The sequence below is a fragment of the Marmota marmota genome, unplaced genomic scaffold (assembly GCF_001458135.2).
Source record: "Marmota marmota marmota unplaced genomic scaffold, marMar, whole genome shotgun sequence".
Taxonomy (NCBI): Eukaryota; Metazoa; Chordata; class Mammalia; order Rodentia; family Sciuridae; genus Marmota; species Marmota marmota.
In genome coordinates, this window is record NW_026000222.1 from 8,057,022 (window position 1) to 8,079,683 (window position 22,662).

Sequence of the window (22,662 nt, forward strand, 5' to 3'; positions counted from 1 at the left end):
GGAACCATTGCTAGCTCCTTTGAAAGTTAAATGCTTAGCTGCCATGTGACCCAGTAGGTTCATGCCTAAGTACAGATCCAAGAAAACAGGTGTCTACAACAAAACACATGAACCACCGTAGGTAGCAGCAAGATTCCGAAGACCTGAAAAGTAGAAACAACACAATGTCTATCAGCTGGCAGCTGGAGAAACAGAACACAGTGTTTGCATATGATGGAGTATTAAACACTTGTGAAAAGGGGTGAAGCTTGGCACGTTCTAGAACACAGACGGGCCTTGGAACCTTTTGTGGAGGGAAGAGGCGGGGCACAGAGGTCCCATCCTGTGCAGTTCCACTTACGTGGACCTTTCAGATGAGGCAAACTCACAGAGTAGAGATTCTCAGGGGCGGTGTAGACAATGGGACATGACTGCTCAGTGGACACAAGGTTCCTTTTGGGGGAAATGAAAATTCTCTGGAAGTAGATGGTGATGACTGTGGCCGCTGGGACATGGAAAGTCACTGAATTCTCCACTTACGATGGTTAAGAGGTGACTCTCCTGTAGATTTTATCACATTACAAAATCTAAAGCACTTAGATTTTGTAATGTGATAAAAAAAATGCCGGGGAGCTGCCATCTATAACCACGATCGCTTCAAAGGCAACGATGAGGGAGTGATGTGGAGGGGGTTGACAGCTGTGGGTACAGCTTATTTTAGGGGACAGAGCTGCTCTAAAATTAGGCCAGGATGAAGAATGCACAGCCTGTGACCAAACTGCACACTTTAGGTGGGCCTACTGTTTACATCTGCATAAAACCACTGCTTGAAAAAAATGACTCATATGAGCTTACACCTAAATGATACTTGGACATGGAAAGTGAAAAAACAAAACCAAAAATCACAAAAAACTGTATGCATAAATAAAAAAATAAATAACAAATACTCAAAACTCATGACTTAAATTGTTTATTACTATTATCTATGCTGGAGAGCATGTATTTCTACTGCATTGTAAATAAGGACACGTCACTCCCAACTCCTTTGGTGATGTCACATTGCTGACTTATAATTGGCCTCAGTACAAGCATTTATACCAGGGAAATGGGCAAACACTACAAATGAGGGTGTCACTTGTAGTTTTACTGATGCTCTAGACTTAAGAAACTGAAGTAAAAGCCATACACATACCTGTAATTCCAGAAACTCCGGAAGCAGGAGGGTGACAAATTGGAGGCCAGCCTCAAGCAATATAGGGAGAACATGTCTCAAAAAAAAAAGAAAAACGGGGGGGAATGTAAAAGATGTTAATGATGCAGATAAAACTAACGTGTGTCATTTATAAAGAGGGTGCATTACGAACAGCATAAAAAACAAAGGAATATTCTTCCTGCATTCAGACACTATCATCCGACCAGCAAAGAAGTCACGGCAGGTGTGAATAAGTGGAGGGCAAACACATACCTTGGCTGTTTTATTTGCACCTGACTTGTTAGAGCAAATGAAAATACTCGCCCATTTTCCCTGTGACGGCAGGCAGGGCCACAGCAGTGTTTTGGCAATGGATCCCCCTGCATGGCAAGAACCAGCAGGAACCATGGAGTGAGAATCAGCTCTTGAGCTTACGAGCAAGAGTATCGTGTATGGTGTCGTTGTGAGTCATGGCGAGGTGTCCTGTACATCTGCAATCTGTAATAACCTGGCGCTCATGTGCCTGTGTACACACACTCACTTTTCCTTTCAGAAAGCCTGTTGTTACGTTTACCAGCACACCACTGGTGTAGGGCTGTGTGTTTCAGCCTGAGACCCCCTTGTGCCCCTAGAAACAGCCTTAACTGAGGTTTTCTCCCAGCAGCTGCTGCTCAAAGAAATATTCGGAGTAAGGTGCTGAAAGCTGCTGCTGAAGTGGCCATCTCTGCTGCAGAGTGACACTTGCCCCTGGAAGGCAGGAGGCGCAAGAGCCACCGCAACCCTCCCCTCTGCAGGGAGCGCCTGCTGGCAAGAGACACTTCATCTTCCTTTACTTAATTCTCAGACAGCCAGTCACACTTGGTTATTGTTTTTAGTTTTACATACTAGTATTGAATTATTTTTATGCATGTTATTTCTCAATTAGTGTATTCCCCGGAGACGGTGCAAGCACATAGGATTCTGCTCTCTCTGGCTATAATCACCGCTGCCACTCGTGCCGCCAGGAGCTGGCTTCTGTTCTTTGGGCTGCTGCTGCCGACCTACCCCAGGGCCCCCTGACCAGCTGCAAGAGGGGGCACCTGGGTTTCTCATGTGGTCACAGGCTGTGAGTGTGACCTCAGTCGTGTTGGGAGGCGTGGGCTAGCACTCAAGAGGATACTGCCAACCAGGAGGACCCCTTGGCAGTGCTTGGGACCGACAGAGGTGGGTCCATCCCTAGGACGAGAGTCATGGCTGAGCTTAGAGCCACAGGCCTCAGATGGAGATTTTAGGGGAATCACTTCCTAGGGGCAGCCAAAGCCAACCGTGACAATGGGGACAACCTGGCAAAAACCTGAACCACTCCTGGGCACTTTGTGTATTGTCTCATTTAACTCTCAAAACAACTCTCTGAGGCATTGATTGCTATTTATTCCCACTTTGTAGATGAGGAGACTGAGGCTCAGAGAGGTCACATGGCTGGCAGCTTGTCTTAGGGCCTCTGTGCCCAGCCGCTATACTGGCAATCTTCAAGTGGGTGAGAATGGCACCCAGCAGATGCCCGTGGGCTCCTGAGTGGGGAAAAGCCAGGCAGAGCCACAGATTTCTCGTTCTTCACTCTTCAGCTCCACTGAGGTCAAAGAGCTCTTGTCTTCTCAGGGTTACCAAAGGAGGCAGGGCTTGACCTGCCCTCCCCGTTCTGCTTCTACACTGGAGCCCACATCCTCTGAGCCTCGGTTATGAGGACCAAGGGGTTGAAGGAGATGCAAGTGAACTGGGAACAGCAATGGTCCTGACCTTGGAGGGTGGCCATGAGGATTCAGTGTGTCACTACATGTGAGGAGCCACGGTCAAAGAAGGTTCTACGGACCTCACCGATATAACCGTCATTGCCACAGCCAACATCAGCATCACCACCACTGACATTGTCATCGTCAACATCAGCATGACCACCATCATCGCCATGGCCATTATCAGCATGACCACCATCATCACCATGGCCATTATGGCTGTCAAAACTGCGTTTTGGAAGACATGTACATCTTTGCAAAAGACACAGGGTAGGCTGGCATGTCTGTGGTTCCTGGAAAGTATCAGGTGCCTCCTCTCCCTCCCTGGGTCCAGGCTCTGAGTGTCAGCCTGCCCCGCTCAGGGAACCCTGGCCTTCCCCAGGTCTCCATCAGAGGCCTTGCCTTGGGGAAGAGCAAACACTTCCCAGAAGGAGCTCATGCTGAGTGCAGCTGGGTTGTGCTGAGACTTCTTCCTGTCTTCTCTCTCTTGTCTGTGGCTTCTCACTATCCTCCTCCTCCTTTGGGCCGAGTCCCCTGGGCAAGCTCCCTTAGCCCAGGCCTGCACCCACTTGCTATGCAGGTTTGCTGATCTGCACAGCACTGTGTGCCCTGCGAGCAGAGCTCAGCAGAAGACTGTGAGAATCTGAATGTCTCATGTTAGGAGGACTGGTAAGTCAAGTCTGATGTGCACACTCCCGGCTCTCAGGCAGCCATTACAAATATGGACCAACTCTCATGCACATTGAAACGAGTTTTGTTCCCCTATGAGATCTCAGTCTTAGCTTCTCATTTCAGTGGAAATGAGTGGGTTTTTGGTGTTATCCACATTGAGTTTAATTGACATTTAAAGTGTCTTTAGATCTCTCTATGTACGATGATTCTGTAACCAAAAGCTCGGTGCCCAGAAAGGCATGGAGAGGGTCTGATATACGATAGATCCACGTCTAAGTCAAAAGAGCCTTTCTAATAGGCATAAAAACAGTTCTGAGAGAGAAAAGCGCTTTGGATCATTGTTTAGTTTACAGTGTTTATCTCATTCTTAGTGGGACATAATTTAATAGCCACCTTATAATTGTACCATACGGTCATAAGACACAGTACACAAGGCCTTTGTAATACCACAATAACTTGGTCAAAAACTTCAAATGGCAAATGTAGTATGATCACAAGTTTTAAAAAATGCGACACTAAGTAAAACAGGAAAGACTAAGAAAAGAAAGACTAGAACACAAGGAAGGAAGAAGGAAGGAGGGAAGGAAGGGAGGGAGGGAGGGAGGGAGGGAAGAGGCACAGTCCAGGTCCAGGGGCCTGGATCTGAGCGGTGGAGTGGTGGGAGCCTTGCTGCCTGCTGGAGAGAAGGGGAAGCACTCCTCACGTGGGCCCATCACCCCACGGGCAAACTCCCCTACCCCTGGGGGTGCATCTAGACCCTAGAGCACTGTGGGGCACCCCCCAGGAGTAGGAGGGAGCGGCCTGCGGCCTCTTCTTGACCACCAGAGGGAAAGCCTGGAGGGGCAGCTGGAGACTGCTGCCGAGAAGTGCTCAAGGAAGGACAGGGAGGGCGGCTGGAAGGGCGGGTTCCTAAAGGTGCCCATAGCGGGCGCTGGAGGAGGGAGAGCCGCAGCAGAGGGGATGGGGGCACCTGGGCAAAGGAAGCCCCGGTGACGGTGAAGACGGACAGAGAGGGAAGGGGATGAGTGAGGGGGATGAGGACATCTGTCCTTGAGTGCACCAGCCTCCTCTATCTAGCCCCGCCCCTATGAGAAAAATAAGAGCCATAATAAGACGGTGCTCGCGGACATCCAGTAGTGGCCAGGAGGACAGGTCTGGGAACCATCTTGCTTGCACTCAAGTCCTCGGCCTCAGTTTACATGTAGGACAAGGACATGCAGCACTCCTCTGTGGGTTGTTGGGAGGATCCGAAGCGTTCTCCCAGGTAAACAGCCGGGGTGCTGGGTGGAGCACACACAGTGTGCCAAGGCCTGCTACCTGCTGAAACGTCGCCATCTTCACCGCCGTAGTCATCGTGACTTTATTTATATCTTTGTAAAGGACCAATAGCTCTTGGATAGTCATAGGGGAGACATGCATAGGAAGCGCATAGGAAGCGCACAAAGCATAAGTCATCGCTCCCCAGGGGGCCTGGCCATCTACCCCTGGTAGCACCGGGCCATGACCTGCAGCAGCTCTTGGATGGACATGGCCTCCCTGGGCAGGACGGTGGTTGGTGACAGAGGTGGGGGGAGAAGCAGGACAGAGGCAGTCCCAGTGGCACACGGCAGGGTGACCTGTGGATTTCTGAGCACCGCAGCCAAGCTCCCCTTCCCTGTCCTTCCAGCTTCCAAGCACTGAGATGCAGGGCTTCTGAAACATCTCTCTTGACAGCCAAGTGACCAGTGACCAGCCGACGTGAAGGGGTCCTGGGCACAGGGGCTCAGGCACATGCCAGGGTCCCAACACACCCCACCGCACCTCAGTTGGGGCAAACATGTCACTTCCTGTCCTGATGCACCTTTCAAAAAGGACAACACTAGTTTGGGTCTAGAATGTCAGAGCGTCATGTAGGGCATTCTGCGCCTCTGGAGGCTGCAAACGAAAAACGATCTCCAGGTGTGGAGGCTGCGAGCAGCCTGGGCTTCCCTGTGGGAGGTCCATTCTCTGGCCTGGCCCCAAGGCTCTGGGCAATGTCATCCACACACTGCAGGCCACTGCTGCTTTCCGACCCCTCGAGCCCCAAGACAGAGCTTTTGAAAACACCACTGGGCCCTGTCAGTCCCCTGCTTAAACCCTCCGTGGCTTCCTTGATTCCCCAAGAATAAAATCCAGCTGGAATCCACCCCATGGCCCAAGCCACATCGGCCACCCAGGCGCTTTTGTATTCTGTCCCGTCAAGAGGCCAAGTTCTTTTGTGCCTCTGGGACTCTGCACCTCAGCTCACCGTGCCTGGGACGTACACCCCAATCAGCCCTTCCGGTTGCGGCTGGTTTTCATCCCTCAGACCCAATGTCACCGCCCTCGGTCCTCCTGGACCCCCTTCCCTGCACTTGCTTGCACAACCTGCCTTCTTGACGGTGCTCGGTCTCGATCTGATCTTGTGTGTTTACTGCTTATTATCTTCTTCCCGTAGTCAGGCAAGTCCCCTCAAGACAGGGGCCTTTGACTCATTTAGTAACACCTTCCAGCTCTTAGCATGACATCCACAGGTTGAGAGCTCAAGGACGTGATCCACCAATCAATCAGCTCACCAATGAGCGGACACGGCCCTCTTGGGTGGGAGAAGACAAGTGCTCTCTGGGTCCTCCTCCCTGACCCCAGCCTCCAGAGGTGACAGGAGGTGACAGGAGGCTGTTGGGAGTGTCTTGTCTGGGGAAGTAAACCCCCAGAGTCTCCTCCCAAAGAGGAGGTGCAGACAAGAAGAGCCTTACCCCAGGCTGCAGGGTCTTGGGGACTTGAAGTACCTGGAACCCTGGTCACACCATTCATTTATTTCAACTAAAACAAAAAACACAAAACAAAGAGACAAAACCTGCACATGGAGTTTCCCCTGAGGTGATCTGTACCAAGTGCCACTCACGGTGTTCCAGAGCCTTTGCCACTGACAGGAAGTTTGGCTGGAAGAGACCTGGTCTGGTGGCTGCCCACCATTGCTTTGTGCCTACAACCCATGGCCTTAGTTTTAAGCTACCACAGGAGGCACGAAGCTGTAAGGGATCATATGTTATGCCACCCAGTTCCAAAGACGCCTTCCCTCTCTCTCCTTCCATGGGGCCACACAGGGCACACAATGAGAACCTAGAGGGAGATCCCCCCTGCCGCAGTCTGGCTGGGCACAATCAGGAGCCACTTGTCAAAAGAAACTAACTTTATTTTTAGAACCACACACGCCAAACAAAACAGCCTCTCAGGAAAAACCCTCAGAGCCTCAACTGCCACCACCGGCTTTCCACAAGCCTCTCTCCACCTCCCACAATCCTCTCTCCACCTCCCACAATCCTCCTGCTCTTGAGGCCGATTGGCTGGGTCACGTGGGCGGAGCCAAAAAAAGTCCCCCAATGAGCAGCTCCGTGGTCTGAAAGGGCAGGGAAACAGTCCAATGAGCATCACCGCAGAGGAGCCAATCAGCTAGATGTTGCTGGGGCCGCTGTGAGCCAATCATCAGCCGGCAGCTGGAAGTTTGCTGGCAGCTGGAAGTTTGCTGGGGCCCCTTTGGCTGTGGCTCTCAACACCCCCTCTGCCACCCACTGGACCTGAAACCTCTGGCTAAGGGCACAAGCTTCCTAATCTGACCAGCTCCATGGGGTCCTGGTTCCACTTATGTGCAGTGGGAGCTGGGGCAGCTGCTGACACTCTGAGCTTCAGGCTCCTCACTCTTAAAAGTGGAGATTAAAAATGCATCTCATTCACAGAGTTGTGGGGCTGAGGGGATCAGTACCAAGTGCTGACCACAGAGCCTTCGGCAGAGCAATCTGTCGGCCATCCCTGGCAGGAGTAGCAGAGTCCGTTTCTGGGCCTTAATACATCATTCTTAAAAAGTAAGACATGTTGGAGCCGCGTCTACCACATTCCCCAGTGGTGGGGTATGTGGGAGGGAGAGGTTTAGGTGAAGCTGTGATCTCTATGAATCCCTCCCAGGTAAAATGCTCCATGAGAAGATTAAGTTCATTGGTTTAATTCAGGCCTGTCAAACCCCAAAATAGCTGGGGATGTAAAGTGGGATTTGGAGTGAATCCAACAGGTCACTGCCAAGTGGGGTGGGGGGCATCCTATCCCTGTCAAGTGCCACCTGGCGGGAAACAGCACACTGCAGGGTAAATGTGGGTGTTTCCAGGAAGAGCTGACCTGGAGCCGAGAGGGGCACCAGGGGTGCACCTGCCCGTGACAAGGGTTCCCTTCCCATGCACAGGACAGAAATGGCTCAGGGCTGGGGAAAGCAACGCCGCCAGTCACAAGGTTTCTCAAGAGAAGTCTCCCTCCAGGTCCACCTGCAAACCTCCTGGTGAACAGGCCAGCCGGACGGGAGACCATGACGAGCTCCCCTTTCACCTACTGAGAAAGCACGGCAGAGAAACTGCTGAGCGAAATGACTCTGAGGCCACACCTTGAATTTCATACCTTGAATTGTGTCGGTCTTCTGAGAAGCTAGGAACACTCACCCCCATTGTGAAATGACTTGGCCCTGTCCTCACAGTCATATTGAGACCAGGATTAGAGCATGGGCATGTGACACCCTGGTCAACAACACAGGTGGCAATCACACCAAGATCCGGCATGATGTAAATACCGGCATATTTATTATCCTGTGGTCTTGCTGACAGCCCGTTCCTCACCGAAAGAGAAGCCAGTTATGTGAAACCTGCCTCCATCCCACCTGAAGGCTGACGGGGACAGGGACGTGTCTGTGGTTACCAGTCACCGAGTATTAAAAGGGACCAGCGAAGGAGACGAGGGTGTGAGGGGGTAAACAGAGGAGCAGGCAGACTGGTGTGGCTGGGAACCAGGCTTTTCTCCATTCAACCTTGGAGGTCGGTCACCCAGTTGAATCTCAGACTCCCTTGTAGGATGGGTTGCCATCACCACAGCCCAGGTGAAATGTGAAGGTGCCTCAGCAAAGTGCCTGTCCCAGGACTGGGTACATCACAAACAGATCCGCTCTCCAGGGAGGCTCTGTGCGTGGCACTGGAGAGACCTTTTGACTCTTCTGACACCAAGGCTTTATCGGCCCTGTGCCCATCTGCATGTCCCTGTCCTCTCACACTCTTAGTGCCCGCAGCTCACTCCCCTGACCACCAGGGCTCTGTAGGAGCAGGCACGGTGGATTTTATGTCTGAATTTGCAGTGCCTACACTGTGCAGCCCAACATGACAGCCACTAGGGAAATCTATTTAAATTATTTAAATTGAATTAAATTGAATTAGGCGTTCAGTCCCTTGGTCACACTAGCCACATTTCAAGTGCTCAGTGGCTACGTGTGACTGCGGCCCGGGATGGCCAGACAGACATTTCTAGGAGGTACCTCTCGAATCTTCACGGCCAGTCCTGATGGGCAGCATGGATGCACAGAAGGCAGAGTCAAGGTCAAGGTCAACTGTGCAAGCAGTGGGAGGGGAGTGGAGGGAGAGCAACAGCCTGCCAGAAACAGAGACCAAAAACAAGGTTCCTAAAGCATAAAGTCGGAAACTCACTTGACAAGAACTTCATCTCCAATTGTCCTTATTTTCTTCAAATCGATCTTAGAATTTCAGGTAAAGTTTGAAAAGATACACGCTGTATAAAATAGGGCTAGGGGTGGGGCCTGAACATTGACTTGAAACTGATGCAATCCATGAAGACCACACCTCTTTGCCTGGCACACACTACTGGTGCCACAGGGGCCGCTGGGTCAGGTTTCCTGGGCACCAGTTGCCAAGTACCATTTGTGGATCATGATATTTGATCTTAATATTCAATTCTCATAATAAATACTTGAATTCTCATTGTACAGATGAGAAAATTGAAGAAGAGGGGCCACGGATTGGCCCATGTCAAAAAGTCATACTAGAGGTCAGAGGCCCGGGCCTAGATGCCAGGGTCCCAGCCACTCTGCTTGGGAAGATCTAGAGGAGACCTAGAAGGAAGTACTCTGAAAGTTCTGGATCATTTCTTTGAACCAGGCTGTATATCCCTCTCTCTCCCCTCTGCTCCCCTAGTGCCTTGTGAATTTGGGAGCTGGATTAGGAGGTTCTGAGGTAGTGGCCAGGGTGTCCTTGTGAAAGCCAAAGACTACCTGGGGGATTATCTGGGGCAGCTGAGTCCTGCACAGAAAGCCAGTGCCCTCACATGGTCCTGTGTTTAGAGTGCCGAGGGCCACCCACTGGCCTTGACCCTGAAGGACTCAGCCTCCTGAAGAGGCTCATGGTATTAGATTTGCCAATGTCCAACAAGACAATGCTAAATGGGAGGATCACAGCCACTTGTGGTTCAGCAGAAAGTAGGGACCAAATCCAGCGTTCCATTGGCCAAAGGAAACAAAGGTAGAAATGCAGAGAAACCGAGAATGGCCAGGTTAATGATGCCGGGGACTATTATATTAATACCCCCCGTTCAATGGGCACCTACCCCTGGGGTGAAGCACTGCTGGTACCATATTGCTAAGGCTCGAGTCCAGTCCATACGGAAGAAATTTTCATCTTACATGAGCAGGGGTCGGGGGAGTTAAAGACCATGCTCTCCCCAGGTGCAGAAGGGTTGCGTGGTCTACGGGCTACCTGCAGAGTGTCGCAGTGACTTCTCTGTTCCATTAAGAGATGAGGAACGTGGCTGAGTCCTTCACTTCTTGGAGTAGACAAGCCACAAAAGAATATCATTTTGAGCAAAAGTCAGGCCCCATTTCACTCATCGAAAAGCTGCCCCAAAACTATAGGGATGGGGTGGGGTGGGGTGGGTGCGACTCTCAAGGGCTTTGCCATGAATAGTCAAAACACTCACAAGCAGCAAACCCATGAGATATTTTTGTTTCATGTTATTATTAGCGAGAGCTGAATATAGTCCTGATAATCTTTCAGCTCAATGAACAGGCAGGAGAGAGAGGAGCCAGGGAAGCAGAGGAATTGAGGTATTTCAGGAACCAGACCCTTCTAAAAATACGAGAATGCTTGATGGCAGGAGTTGGGAGCCCTGTCTTCTATTCTGTAAGCCTGACATGGCTCCCCTCCCTGTCAGCAGTGAGGCTGGGAGGTCTCCCTCCGTCTGCCCACGTTGCCAAACTTTCCAGTCTCACCTAGAGCACCCCCTCCACCTGCACAAACTGGATACAGTAGGCTTGTGAGACCCCTGAATGTGTTGATGGTTTTGGTCTTCCTGAGCCTCTTCAGGCTTATGCCTCTGCCTACAAAGCCCACTCTGAGCAAAAGAAGACTCCACTTATCTTCCTGGCATCCTTCAAATGTGGCCACCTGTATTAAATCTTCCCTGAATCCTCAGGCTGAGTGCACTGATCTCTTTGGGTTCTGCTCCTTTGACCTCTGCAGCACACGACCCCCGTGCTGTCTTTAGTTGTACATGACTGTGTCCCTCTAAAGACCGTGAATGCTATGGGCAAAGGCGACATTCAGTTTATCTTTGTATTATAAATGTTTTCCAAATGGGGAAGCAGATCTCTTGGATACCCATGAGATGTGAAGAACAGAGGATCTCCTGGGAGCACCTCACAGTCCAGAACAATGCAAAGTGTCAGGATTGCCTCTCACTATCATGTGCACTGTGTGTCTTCCAAGGAGCCAGCTGGAGAACAGGAGATGGCAACATGGATTCCAACGCCTTTCCTAAGGCAGACCTCAACTGAGTTCAATGCTCCAGACCTTGCCCAGAGGGACCTGGTGTGGTTCCTCCAAGGAACAGGAAAGCATTAAGAGAAGTGTGCACACTAATACATCCATCCATCCCTGTGCCATTTTTAAATACTTGGAAAGGATCTCACTTCAGCTCTCAGAAACATATTTTCAAGTTCCGTTAAAGGCTTGGGTAAAATGTGTTAAATTCAAATGGTGGATCTTCCATAAAAGTGCGTGAAGTATGCCAACAAAGGTTGAGTACAATAATGATTTTGCAGCCAAGCTTGCTGTTCATAATTCACATGCAAAGCACTGACTGATCCCAATTAGCTCAGACTTGTTTTTGCTTTTCTTTGTGTGCTGCCTCCTGCCCACCTTCCTGGGACTCCTCCTTTTGGGTTATTTGTTCAGACTTCAGCTCCAGACACACCACTGTGATTTCCTTTTTAATAAACACTATCCAGTGAGGAGCGGAAAACAATGAGAGGCACCTGCACTCTATTATAACTTCTCATTCCACCCACCAGCTCGGAGCTATGAATAAGTGAGAACCAGCCTCAGAATAGTAACAGCGTTTTCCCATAAACACAACAGCAACACAAACCTCAGCGGACATGAGCAGCAGAGCACCCTGCTCCAAACACGGCAGGAATGTCCCTGGGAGAGCCCAGCGTCTGCTGTCTGTGGCCAACGACTTAGCCATGGGTGGGACCATGGACAGTACTCGCCGTGCTAGCTAGCAAGCAGCTGGACATTCCTGAAATCTTAGGAATGGGGGTGCTAATTAATGACAGTTCAGGAGCTGGATGGGGGGGGGGGCTTGCCCTCCCCTGTTAGAGGGCTGAGCCATTTCCAAGCAGTCCAGAGTTGCAGAGGAGAGGACACAGGGCATGGAGTCAGAAAACAGGCATCCGGCTCCACTGTATTCCGATGACAAACACCTATTCGGTGCCTACTCTATGTACAAGAGCTGTTGTGGGTGATGAGGGTGCTCTGGGAACAGAACAGTCTAGACCCCTGCCCTCATGGAGTTTATGATCTGGCCACTCACAAACAGTACTACCTTGAGCAAGGCACCCAATGTGGTTGAGCTGCTTCCCACCTGCATATGGGCACACCTGGATCCCAGCCCTCAAAGCCCAGAATGAGCTAGTAGTGGTCAGGGGGGAATAAAGGTCACCATTTCTTTGTGTGTTTTCTTAATTGTCCTTTAAAGTGTTTATTTTACCCACAAAGGGAAAGATAGCAACCTCACAATGGAGGACAAGGCCCACGTGGCCTTCACCAAGTGACCGAATCAAGCACTTCCTCAGAGAAGACACCTGTACACTGTTAGTTCCTGACGAGATGCCCACAGAAGGGAACACCAAAGCCCTGTGTGATTCTGATTCTTAAATGCTCTGTGCTGTCATAAAACATATAATAATACACAATTGTCATTTTAATCATTTTTAAGTATATAATGCAGAGACACTGATCACCTTAGGGACTTTGTGCAAGCAGCACTATTTTCAAACTTGTCCACCACCCCAGATACAAGAGTGACTGCTTTGAGCATGGATTTACATGGGACCCAGCAGTTCTTTGGCCTCATTGGCAGTTGGGATTTGGTGGCTGGTGGTTGGGGATTGGGGTTTGGGGGGTGGTTAGAGGTTGGGGACTGGGGGTTAGGGGTTGGAGATTAAATGGCTATAGCGGCTTCCTAAACAGGACACGGCTTCAGACTCGCCATGTTCCACCCCTCCAATACATACAACAGAGCAACCAGGTGGTCCTTTGGAGAGATGAATCAGTTCTGCTAACCTCTATGCTGAAGGCTCTCCAGAAGGATTCCTGTCTCTTTTCACATGCATGCTCTGGCCAAATGCTAATTTCCAGGTTCCCTCTGATCCCTTGTCCACATCCACTGTGTGGGGCTGGCTTCTTTGCTTTTCTTCAAGCATGCCATGCCGGCTCTGACCTCAGTGTCTTTGCACCTGCTCTCCTCTCTGCCAGGAGTGCTCTGCCACCAGGTAGCACCTTCTTTAGGTCTATTCAAACGCAACCTCTCCAGAGAGGCCATCCTTCTATCAAACAGCACCCCAGACACTTCTAGTCCTTCTCTCTTTCTGCTTATTTCCCCACAGCACTTATGGGCCACTGTCCCAGCCCTCAACAGCCTACCTCTCAGAGTGAGACCAGATGCACTGCCCTGCGTGGGACCAAACAGCAAGTCCCCTTTGCCAGCTGGCACCATGTCAAGCTCTGCCAGTAGAGGGCACTGGAGGGACGTGGAGCCCTCAGGTTCTGGTGAGGACCTCTCTCAGAAGGCACTACCCTGTGGGCAGCCTCCTCCTTCTCCCAGAGGGAAACTTTCCAGCACACTGCCCAAGCGGGCAGGTTTCTGGAGGCTTCCAGGGTAGGACACCACCACAGACATCCTCCCTGGCACTACCACAAGTCCTACCATCTGCCATCAGTGGACCATGGTCTGGACCAAGTCATGGCAGGTGGGGTTCTTGACCTGATCCCTCCTTGGGAATACTGCCCAGCCCTCAGGGCAGTGGCTGCTCCCGAGTCTGCATTCCTGGACTGTTGAGAGTTCCTTGCCTCTTAGTAACTGAGACCCTGTTATAGATAAGGATTCTTAATATTGAATTCACCTGTTAGAATTACTGTGTAGTCTATGTCTCCTACTGGATCCTGACTGATGTATTAGATAGAAAGAAAGAAGTAGGGGGATTTCAGTGGGGCAACTGTACTTGTTAATTACCCCTATTTTATCCCCGTCCCTCCCAGAACGCAAGCAGGACTCGGTTTTGTTTACCACTTACTCCACCCCATGGCGGAGGCAGGATGGATGGATGATGGATGGATGGATGGACGGACGGACGACTTCCCAACTCGCAGGTGGTAACAGATGGCACCTGGTGGTGTGGTAAGTGCTCAAAACATAGTGGCTCTAATGTCTTTGTAGACCTTATCAAACTTGCATCCGACTTTTGCATTCCTTTACCAGTTGTCCAGAATATCAAAATACTTCACTGTCAAATGCCAGATCCTAAGAAGAGGGACTAGTCCTGTGACTTTCTTCAGTGAGGGAGAGGGAAGAACAACAAATGTAGCAGAAACTGAAAGAGGAAAGTAGTTTTGGCTTTTATTTTTTGGGGGTTTTGCTTGTTTTTATTCTGATGATCAAAAAGAAAACTGGACCGACGTGACCTGCCTCCGCTGTCTATGGAACAGTGTCTCCCGCCACAGACAGCGGTGGTGATGGATCACGTCCCCTTTCTCCGATTGGAAAGACCTGTCAGGGTCAGCCCCTGATTCCTGGTGAGGATTCACTTTCTCACCCTTCCGAAAGGCCTGCCAGCAAGCTGGAAAATGAGCATTTCAAGAAAACAGAAAGCACATCTGATCATTGAAACACTCAGTAATTAGAGTCTCCAACCACACTCGAACCTACTGAGTTAAATTCATAACCTCAGAAAATTATAAAGAGAAACCCTTTGGAGACGAGGAGGTGCTAAAGGATTTACTTCTTTACTTTTGACTGCTCCATCCTTTTTGGTTTGCAGGGGATTTCATTCTCCTTTGACGTTTTTTCCCCCACAATGGCCCACTTTGTTCAGAATCCTACCGGCCTTACTTGTTGACTGACAAAAGAAACCAGAGAGAAATATGCAAAATCCCAAAGCCAAGAATCACAATTACCTAGTAAAACACATAATAAGGACCTAATGCCACTAATGAAAGAGCACAAGGCGTGTGACACCAGCCTCCCCACGTAAGTAACAACTGTCTACTTCAATTACTGTTTTCTTTTTTACCTCAAATTCTAAACAGGACCAGAAGAAATTAGCACCATCAAAACTCATGGTGCTGGGATGTAGCCTCGACCCAAAAAACGCAAGAAGAAAAGGCTCTGAGTGTCAAAAACGGACACGATTTTCTCCAAAGGAAGATGCAGAGGAGGCCAGTGAACCCAGAAGGAGAAGCTGGGCCTTGTTAGTTATTAGGGAAACCAAAACAGTTCTACTTCCTACCCACTGAGATGGCTACATTGGAAACAAAAGGAAAATAGTAAGTGTCGAGTAGGATGTGGAGAAATTGGAAATCGGTGCCTGCATTTGCCATTGTTAGGGAAGGGAAATAGTGCTGTCGCTGTTGAAGACAGTTAGGCAGTTCCTGAAGAGCCACCACCACGCGACCTAGCATCTTCCCTCCCAGCTATGTTTCCAAAGGAACGGAAAGCAGAGATCTGCACAGATATTTGTATAACGATGTTTTTAACAGTATGAGTCACACCAGTGCAAAGCCAGAAGCAGACAGCCACAAGAGAATGAATGGACAAGCAGAATGGGGTCTCTGCACAAAATGAAAAATTACCGCACCCTAAAAAGGAATGAAATTTTGATATATGCCATAATATGAATGGGCTTCGAAGACCTCGTGCCAAGTGAAATAAACCAGACCCAGAAGGACAAAGAGTATGTGTCTCCACATATGGGAGGTGACCAGAATAGGCGAAGTCACTGAAATAGAAAGTAGAATAGAGGTTACCAGGGCTCAGGTGGTAGGGAAGGGAGAGCTGTTTAGTGGGTACAGAGTGTATGTCAGGGATGGTGAAAAAGTTTTCAGTATGCAGTACTCCCCGCTTGCCGATTGGTGGACACGTTCTAAAGCCCCCAGTAGATGCCTGAAACCATAGATAATGCCAAACCCTATAGGCAAGCACTGCAATAACATGACAATTCATTTGATAATCAAGATGGCTACTAAATGGCTGGTGGGTGGGGAGCACATACAGCATGGATATGCTGGACAAAGGGAGGATTCAGGTTCTGGGTAAGACAGAGTGGGGATGGCGAGTAAATTCCTCATGCTACTCAAAATGGCAAGCCATTTAAAAAGTATAAGTCGCTTATATTTGGTGTCTTTCATTCAGTATTTTTAGATCACAGTTGACCACAGGTAACTGAAACCATGCAACACAAAACTGTGAATAAGGAGGAACTCCTGCAGGAAGTGGTGAAGGTTATACACTGTGAATGTACCGAATGCCACGACTTGCACACTTTCAAGTAGTTAAAATGATAAATATCATTTATATATTTTAACACAGTAGGCATTTTAACACACACACACACACACTGGATGCCACAGAACCCAAGCAGTACGATCCACAGGACACCCTGACAGGCCCTTATCGTCAGCCTACAAGTCTCCTCGGACCTCTGTCATAAAACTCTTGCTCCCATCCCACTTGCTTTGAAACCGATCATGGCACTTTGTGCCTAAAGTCAGTTAACCTTTTCTGTGGGGACCTGTGGCTGTCCAACTGGACTTCCTGTGCACAGTCATACTGGACTCACAGTGATTAGGACCCCAATTACCCCTAACTCCTTGTAATCAACACACACCCCCACCTCAGGGGAACTTCGACCTCCTTGACCCCTCTCAGATCTGGGCTGCTCTCCCCATTCCCTTTGGCTCCACCATTCAGGGTAGGATGCAGTGTTGTGTTTCCTTCTGCAGGGGTGATTTTTGCCCTGTGAACCTCACGACCTCAGGAGGTAGGTGGTAGAATTGCCTTTATTTTGCAGATGGAGAAACTGATGTCTAGAGAGCTTCAAGCAAGTCCAAGGTTACAACAGATCCTATGCAAGAGCCAGTAATGGGAATTAGGCAGCAAACTTCCCAACCCACCTTGCTCACTGCACAAGAGTGAGGGACAGAAAGTATGTAGATGCTGGTAGCTTGGGGTAGAAGCCACCCTGATCCTCTGTACCCGCTCCCAGAAGAGGCATCTCCTCCCAGTAATGAAGTTCCTTCCAGCATGAGGGCTTGCAGGCAGGCCTCTTGGGTCAGGGCACAAGGAATCAGGGTTTCCCAGCTTCTGATACACTGACTGAAAGGCACTGCTGGCTGGACTGGATGGCGGCCTCCCTCCTCATGGGACGACTCTTTCTGGCAGGAACACGGAGCTGTTTGACAACACCCGGCCACATTTTGGAACCGGTGAGGGCCGGAAGGTTGAAAACAATATGGCACCCCTTAAACTGCTGAGTGAGGAGAAGCACAGTGACCTCTCAGCAAAGAGAGCGAAATGACTTCTATGCTGGAGCACCAGCTGATCCTACTCAGATCTCCACTTCTGGATCCCTCGGAGCAAATATTTCTCATATCCTGTGCAGCTGGTGCCACTCCAAGCATAATCTGGGCAAAGGTCCAACATGCATCCCAGCATGCAGTGGGTGGAAGGCAGAGAAAGAGCAGGACTTCACCGGCTCATGGCTTCTGGGGTCTGCCTGATTCCATACAGACCCATCAGAGACTTTGTGGGACAATTAGAAAGAAGACAGCTTCACTATGCCAACAGATAGGCTAAGGATAGTTCTTAAGTAAACATTGGGGGAATCAGTCGAGAGCAGATGAGTGAAGAGAATAATCAAAAGGAATTCAGACCAAATGCATGGGTAGCAAAGAACAATTCTGTTCAACAGATATCCATGTGTACCTATTATGTGCAGAGCTAGGGGCTGAGAATGCAGTGGTGACCAGGGCACGCTTTGCTTCAAAGGCTGCAACTGAGCAGTGAAAAATATCTTGGGATTCAGAGAACCTGTGCTGGAGAGATCTGGTTTTCTTTTGCTTTATGTAAAAAAAAAAAAAAAATGTGTTCATGTCTCCACTCTCTAAATAGATGCTGGATGCTTCTTTGGACTATAAACTCCCTGAAGTCAGAAGCTAAAGCTGCCTGGTCTTGGTACATAGCAGGTGTCAGTGAGAACTAGCTGAACAGAAATGATCAAATGCTCTACTAAACCAGTGAGGGTAGAAGAAACCACATGGAAACTGAGAACCTATTTTGAATTGATGAGATCACAAATACAAAATATCAAAATTGGTGGGATTCAGGTAATGCAGTACTTAGAGGGAAATGTATAGCTTTGTAATACCTATATAAATCAGGAGATATGACCAGTGGCTTTCTGACCCTTCAGTGATGGCTTCAGGTATAGACACTGTTTTTGAAAATTCAGCTTCACATCTCAGAGTCCAGAATGTGCTTCAGCACAGAGTAGATTCTCAGTAAATACCCACTTTAATCCAATCAAAGTGTTTCAGTGTGAGTCCTAGGGGTCATCCTCAGTTGCCTCTCTGCCTTTAATCTGAATGCTATCTACTGTGGGTGTCCTTTACACGTATTAATCTCATTTATTCTACTTAACAATCAGGTGATATTTTGATTAGAGAGGTAAAGCAACGTGTCCCACATCACACAGCTGGAATGTAGAACTGGGCCTTGAAACCAGACAGTGGAAATGCAGAGTTGGTGTTCTCAATCACAGTGGGTTACTGCCTTCCCATTCAGCTCAGGAATAAGCTCCACCGGACAGTCTTCCTGGTCAAGGGCCCTTGTCTGTGCCCTCTGAGCACCCTGGTCTGGTATTCCATGGCACTGCTACGACCCCGGGTGGCATCCTGCTGCCTTGTACATGAGTTTTCTGTCTTGCAGCCTCACCACAGGCTCAGCACCCAGGGCACACTCAGTTATGGCCCCTAACTCAGCAGGAGGTGGCATAGGTGACAGCTCCTCTTCTGCTGTGCGCAGGAGTCATCTGGAGAATTCTGCTGCTTCTGTTACTTGGCAAGTCTCAGGCCAGGTCTCGGAGTCTGCATTCCTGACAAATGCCCAGCAGATGCTGAAGCTGCTGGTCCAGGGACCTGACCTTGAGCAGTGAGGAGTCAGATGAAAGGACAGAACTGGAGGGCAGAGCCTCTCTGGGCTCCCTGCAGAAGCAGCTCCCAGGCTGTGATCCGGGACAAGTCAGTTCACTACTTTGGCTTCAGCTTCCTAATCTATGAAAGGGGAACAATTATATACCTACCCTACAGGGCTAATGTGGACGGATGGTAAATAAGGTAACTTCAGCGAAAGGTCAGTACAGATTTAACACCAAAGAGAAATAATACTTTATTTTATTTTATTTAAAAATACTTTTTATTGCTTACCCTTGGACCTTTATTTTATTTATTTTTATGTGGTGCTGAGAATTGAACCCAGTGCCTTACACATGCCAGACAAGCGCTCTACCACTGAGCCACCACCCCAGCCCCGAGAAACTGTTGATTCATCCCCATTGCAGTTCCTCAAACCTGCACAGGCTGACTTGCGCCTTCCCTACAAGCTGACCTGTCGCAGGTGCACACACACAGAAACCCCGCTCTAAGCGTTGGTTTCAGGTCAGCCTGTGCTGGGTCGGCTGTGCCCTGAGGTTTCCCTCCCTGATCTGTTGACAAATTCTCTTTCTCCTCATACCGAGGGGGTTGGTCGATACCCAAATCCAGTCAGGAATGTGGGATATTGAAGATGACTCTTATGGTGTCACAGATGAGATTTCCAAAAGCCCCAGGCGTTTCTTGTCAGACTAACTAGGGTGGCCCGGGTGTCAGGAGGACCCCAAGAGCGTCTGCCGTGCTAAACAAGCCAATCTCTTCCAGACCAGCGAGCGTCCTGAGCCAACCACATGCCACAGAGAAGCTGGGGCGGGGGGCAGCTGATGGGCGAAAGGAAAGCAGCAGATCAACCGTGGAGGCCGGCAACACGAACTTCTCCCTGGTGACGGGAGACGGGGGTGCTGGTCTGGGGACCAAGAAGGTGTTCAACAAGTAAACGCACTCAGAGGGAAGTTCCAGTGCTGGAGGGTTCTCCCAGAAACCACTGTGTCTTTTCAACTTGTGGTCAAGGGGCCGAGAAAACCCAAACAGATTAATAAAGATGAAGGGATGAGACTTCCTGGGTGCTGCTTTTTCTGACCTGTTCGGCCAATGGTCTGCTACAAACTGAGTCCAGAAAACATGAGCCTGTTGACGTTTTCTTGGAAAACAAAATGTGAGAGTTAGCTACATTGAAAGCAGAACAAGCAACGATGACACACTGTCCCTGGCCCACCGTGCTCGCCATGCACTGGAGGTAGTTAGAGAGCCCCATGACCCACGGCAGGCCGAGTCTGTCCTGGGACTGGGAGTTTAAGAAGAGCTGACTCTGAATCTAGAATTTTGTTCCTGGGCAAAGACAAGGACAAATTCCTAAGGGAAGAGGCAGAGAGAACCCCCGGCCGCGTGGGCATCTTTCCTGACAAGCGTAGGGCTGAGGATTGTTAGGGTGAATGACACCTCTTCCGGAAGGAGTCCACATCCTGATCCAGAGAGTCTGGGATTACGGTGCCTGATGTAGCGGAGGTGACTGCAGGTGTGCTAAAGTTAAGGATCGTGATATGGGAGGGGATCCTGCATCATCCAGGCAGCCTAGAGGTGCAAGGGTTCTTCCAAGAGGGATGCAAGAGGGTCAGGGTCAGAGAAAGAGATGAAATGATGGGAGCAGAGACAGGAGTGATCTAGCCGCATGCCAAGAAATGACAGAATCTTCTACAAGCTGGAAGATGCAAAGAAGCATTTCTTTCCTAGGGCCTTGGGGAGCCAGTCCTGCACTGTACCTTATTATGGCCCTCCAAGACTGACTTAGGATTGTGACCTCCAGAACTATAAGAGGATAGATGTGTGACGCTCTAAGCCATCAAGTCAGTGCTAATTTGTTAAAGCAACAACAGGAAGCTCATACAGGGCATGCAGTCTCAGGTTTCAATTATGGACCTGCTTCTTCTAAGTGGATGATTCTGGGCATGTGGCTTAACATTCCTGAGTTTCCATTTCCTCCTTCAGGGACTGGGGATTCAGTAGAGGATTTGTTTAGAGATTCAATGAGGTCAGGCGGGGTGGCGCACTCCTGTAATCCCAGCGGCTTAGGAGGCTGAGGCAGGAGAATCATGAGTTCAAAGCCAGCTTCAGCAAGAGTGAGGCACTAAAGCAACTCAGTGAGACCCTGTCTCTAATAAAATACAAAATAGGGCTGGGGATGTGGCTCAGTGGTGGAGGGCTAGAGCTCAATCCCTGGCAACCCCCGGCCCCCCCCCAAAAAAAATTCAATGAGGACCTAGGTTAGTGCCTGACATTAGCAGGCTCATCGTTGCTCCTGAATGGCTTAAGAGCATCACAATCAAATGCTCTTGGTGGAACTCTCCTTGGGAGGCTCTACCTTCAGGGCAGCAAGCAGGGAGGCAAGAGATGATAGAAAAGAGATCTTGAGTGTTGGAGGAGGGCATGTACCGTGCCCGGCCTAGCTCTTTACAGACAGTTAGGACATACCCATGGAGCCTGCATACTGCTGCTTCCCTGCGGCACCCACCTTCAAAACATTTCGGCATTCACCTGGTAAGCACCCTGCTCTGACACTTCTCTGTGTGATCCCCCTTAATCCCCACTCGCCCCAGCATGGCGTCAACGAGAAAGTGCTTGGCTAAGCCAGGAACCCTCCGACAGCAACCACACACAACCCGGGCCACCTTACATCAAGCGCGGGAGTGCCTGGGCCCACATAAATAGGATGGTCAGTTCCCACAAAGGGTTTTTTCTTCCTTTAAAAAGAAATAATAAAATGTAGGCCTGAGAAGATGATTGTTTTCAGCAAGTTAAATGCAAAATCTTTGAATATTTTGGGATACAAGATGGCTACTGGATACGTCCTCTTCACAGTGAAGGCCAGTGTCACCGTATACAAGTCATCACGCTTGACCCTTCAACAACCCCATCAGGATATATGTCATCTCCATTTACCTGCAGGCTCAGAGAGGTCACTTGTCTTACTGAGAATCACACAGTGAGGAGACACACCACCTGGGCAAGGCCAGAGCTCTTAGCCTCCATGCCGCAGAACAGAGAAGGACAAGATAGGAAGAAAGCATGGTGGTCGACGGGTTGTGCCGCGCAGATCTGCAGGGCTGGAGCTTGGGATGGTGTCAACAAGTCAAGAGATATACTTCCGGGAAGCCAGCTTCTGATCCGAGGCCAGGGACGGGCCATGTACTCCAGAGGGTTTTGGAGGCACCTGTGACCCGCGTTACATGATCTGGGGAAGACGGTTATTCCTTTTGGCTTCTTTGGTCCTTCTGGTTGGAAAGAATCCTGCTTTGTTTTCCATTTATCCTCAAAACCCCTGTGAAAGGTGCTGATTTCCCATATCCATGGAGAGAGGACGAGCCTTGGGCTCAGAGTGAACCCCAGCTGTAACAACTACCTGGGATTAATATCACCGTCCTTTTCCCACAGCATGTAGTTGGATCCTTATCTGCTTTGGCAAATCATATTGATCTTCCCTTTATGATGGAGATAGAAAGCTTCCTTTTAAACCAAAGTTAATAAATCTATGAACTGATTTAAAGAAAATTTGCAATGTAATGAAATCTTCAACATTTGAAATATTAATTAAATACGACGGGTACATAGTGAGGGTGGAAGGGGGCTGACAGAAGTTTGGGAATTTAATGGACGGTCAGCACGTGGACAGAATGTCTGTGGTCCCTCCCCCCCC

The 22,662-nt window shown here is 49.6% G+C and overlaps 1 protein-coding gene and 1 long non-coding RNA gene across 4 annotated transcripts in view; one reads left to right on the top strand and one right to left on the bottom strand.

Annotated features, from left to right (window-relative positions):
• Wwox (WW domain containing oxidoreductase) overlaps positions 1-22,662 on the bottom strand; it is an 875,116-nt gene that overhangs the window by 345,336 nt on the left and 507,118 nt on the right. The window lies entirely within an intron of this gene.
• Positions 13,245-22,662, top strand: part of LOC107150886 — a 16,617-nt gene continuing 7,199 nt past the window's right edge. The window contains exons 1-2 of the long non-coding RNA XR_007343652.1: positions 13,245-13,738; positions 14,028-14,166. This is a non-coding gene — a long non-coding RNA (uncharacterized LOC107150886). The remainder of the gene's footprint in view (positions 13,739-14,027; positions 14,167-22,662) is intronic.